This window comes from Gekko japonicus, unplaced genomic scaffold (genome assembly GCF_001447785.1).
Source record: "Gekko japonicus isolate JY-2015 unplaced genomic scaffold, Gekko_japonicus_V1.1 scaffold2269, whole genome shotgun sequence".
NCBI lineage: Eukaryota > Metazoa > Chordata > Lepidosauria > Squamata > Gekkonidae > Gekko > Gekko japonicus.
This window is the reverse complement of record NW_015170959.1, coordinates 213,197-216,564: the sequence shown is the minus strand read 5'-3', so window position 1 is coordinate 216,564 and position 3,368 is coordinate 213,197. Positions and strand designations below refer to the sequence as shown.

General features: G+C 48.9%; 1 protein-coding gene across 1 annotated transcript in view; it reads right to left on the bottom strand.

Moving 5' to 3' along the window:
- Positions 1 to 3,368, bottom strand: part of NECAP1 (NECAP endocytosis associated 1) — a 37,548-nt gene that overhangs the window by 23,114 nt on the left and 11,066 nt on the right. The gene's annotated exons all lie outside the window — the stretch shown is intronic.

Genomic DNA, 3,368 nt, shown 5'->3' with positions numbered 1-3,368 from the left:
AGGCGCACAGAACGCTGTGACCTTCCCACTGAAGTGGTACCTATTTATCTACTTGCAATTTCTTGCTTTCGAACTGCTAGGTTGGCAGGAGCTGGAACTAGAGATGGGAGCTCACTCCGCCATGCGGCAACTCGGGTCTCGAACTGCTGAACTACCGACCTTCCACAGCCTGCAGTTCAGCGTCTTAATCACTTGAGCCACCACAGCTCCAAGAGCTTCACAGTCCTCTTTAATTTTTGTGATGGTAGTCGCAGCGGTGTCATTCGTCCCCACATGAACCAGCACAAACGGGTACTGATCAGTAGGTTTTATCAGTTTTGGCAGCTTGTCTATAATATCATGAATTCTGGCCCCAGGTAAGTAACACATCTCTCGGAGTAGGGGAGCCGGCATGGATACATTACGTTCCATACCCCTGAGCAGGGAGTCCCCGACGACCACCACTTTCCGTTTCCGTGCGGCATCATGCCCTCTTCACTCCCTTTTCCAGGTCTTTGTGGCTCTCCTTCCACTCTCGTCTCCGTCACCCTCTCAAGCACCTCAAAACGATTCTTGAGCTCCAGTGGACCTGAGCGTCTTCTTAGTCGATGTCTTCGGGTTTGTACTGTAGAACTGAGAGGAGGCTCAGAAGGGAGATCGACTCTTCCTTCTTCTCTTTGTCTTTCTTCTTCATGTTCTTGCAGAGTTCCCGGGCTCCTGTCAATAAAGTCCTCCCCTTCCTTGATTTCCTGAAGGGTGGTGATCCTCTCCTGCAGGCTCTAAATGTTCTCTTCCAAAAGCCTGACCAGCTTACACTTCTGACAAGTGAAGTCCGTCTTCTCTTCCGGGAGGGAAAAAAAAACACGACACACTCCATGCAGGTGACTGGAAAGGGGCCTTTAGTTGCCATCGTTGCCATCCAAGTATAGCCCAAGAGTGCTCTGAGCAGAGTTTCTGGGCCCTCAGGCAGATCCTCAGGCTAAGAGCCACAGGCCAAGAGCCCTTTAGCTCTTGCCATTCGGCTTGTGCCTCTGGCGAGGAGGAGCCTTTTGTCTCAAAAGGTCACTTCCTGCCAAGCACAGCAGAGCTCAGCACAGTAGGGGGCAGGGCTTGTAATCAACAGCTGCTCACTCGGTCCCCAGCAGCCCCCAAAACACAATTAGCCCCAAACAGAACTACTCCCTAGCAGGCTCCAAAGAACCCACTCACCCTCAGCTTCTCACACAGCAGCAAGGAAAGCCAAAAGGCAGAAGGACAAAAAACCCTTACCTTCTAGCAGCACCTCACCAGGTGCTCTCCACCATCCTGTCTCACAGTGCCAACCAGTTCCTCTGGAGGGCCAACAACAGAGCACAAAGGCCGAAGCCTTCCCCGATGTTATCTCCTGGCTCTGGGATTCAGAGGTTTAATGCCTCTGAATGTGGAGGTTCCCACCAGTCACCATGCCTAGTAGCCATTCACAGACTTTTCCTCCATGAATCTATCTAATCCCCCTTTCAAGTTGTTTAATTCCTGTGGCCATCACTTCATCCTCTGGCAGCAAATTCCACATTTTGATCACTCTCTGTGTGAAATAGTATTTCCCTTTTGTCTGTCCTGAACCTAGTGCCCAACAGCTTCATTGGATGCCCTCGAGTTCTTCTATTTTGGGAAAGGGAGAAAAATTTCTCTTTGCCAGCCTTCTCCACCCTATGCATAATTTTTTAAATGTCTCTTTTCTAAAATACAAGGACAGCCCAACTGTGGTGCTTTAATAATTCCTCCTTAACTAATAAACAATATTGTAATCCTGTTTCAAGAGGCTCCAAGTTCAAATCCCTGCCCAAGCATAGCAAGAGGTGCCTTGGGGGACCTTTCAAGACTAACATCTCATCACCATCCACATCCACAGGCATGTTTCTCTTGAAGATGCTTGCCCATGGATGTGAGGGCATGAGGGGGGGGTGTATTTTTTTCTCAAGACCTTTCCCCCAGTTTTTCTGATGGAAAAATTAGAGATTTGGGGGAGTACTGAAAAACCTCCTATGAGTCTTTATTAGAATGAGTATTAGAATGAGTCAGCTTTCAGTGACAAGACAGGCATACTGCAGGCATATATGACTCTCAAATCCAAGATGCTTTTCTGCACCTAGAGGATACGTAATCTTCATCAGGGGAGGATGAAGGGCTTTCATTGCTTCTCAACAGCTGTATGCCTTCTGTTGTCCTTCTCCCTCAAACCACTGCAACATATATACTCGCAGAGTGGGTAACAAATAGCTTATCACCCTACCTTGCTGGACTGGGGGGGGGGGAGATCAGAAGGAGGTGGGGCAGAAACTGTGACAAAGCCTCAGGGGGAAACTCTGGAAGTTTCCTTGAGAAGTAGCCTGAGTAGCCACAGAAGGAAGAAGACACCATCCACCTGAATTACATTTAGTTCTATACATATTATTATCGAAAGCTAAGTGTTTCGATTTATCATGCATTCCATATAAAACTGTACTCATAGTTTAAGCCGCACTAAACACCTGAGGGGTGACCCTGTGCCCTGGCCCACAGCCTGTGCTCAGCACACACATAAATTGATCAACTGAGCGGGTGTGAATATAGCACCATGACTACCACCAGTGTTCCCTCTAAGCTGAGTTAGTGTAAGCCACCTCACCGTTTTTTCGCCTCTGGCTCACGCATTTTTGTCTCAGCTCAGGAAGGAGGGCTCCAGAGCACACTAATTCATGCAGTAGCCAAATCGCCCGCTCACCACTTTAATGCCGGTAGCTCACCGAGTAGAATGTTTGCTCACAAGGCTCCACAGCTTAGAGGGAGCACTGCCTACCACCTAAGCAATACTGATTGACTTCGAACCTCTGCTCTCGCACTTTACTTCACTACTGTTCCGGCACTTTAGGCTAACTACTAAATAATTTGTTATGCTGTTTTATGAATGATTTTACCTGTATTTATATGTATTTTATGTGTAAGCCGCCCGGAGCCTGCTTCGGCAGGGAGGGCAGGATATAAGCTGAATGAACAAAATAAAATAAATAAAATAATCCCTGTCGTTTGATACTACATTTTACGTCCCTGACGACAAAGCTTGGGTGTCCTACTGTTTAGGTAGCACAAATCAAGAAACAGGGGCCACGTTGTTATAAGACGCGGGGAAGTGAGCTCACAGGTTCCTCTTCGGCGCTGGTGACATTGGCCGTGTCTCTTCTCGTGCAAAATGAGGGCACTTTTAGCTTTCACGTCCTTCAACAAGGCTGCCCTTTCAGAGGCTGGCGAAGTCACGTATCGACGAGGCACCCTGTGGGTCGCGAAGGCAGCCACGTCCGGCTCGGCGGGGACGGCAGACAGAGCGGCATTGGCCGGAGTCCCCCCCCCCAAGAGCTCCCTTCTGGCCCCCC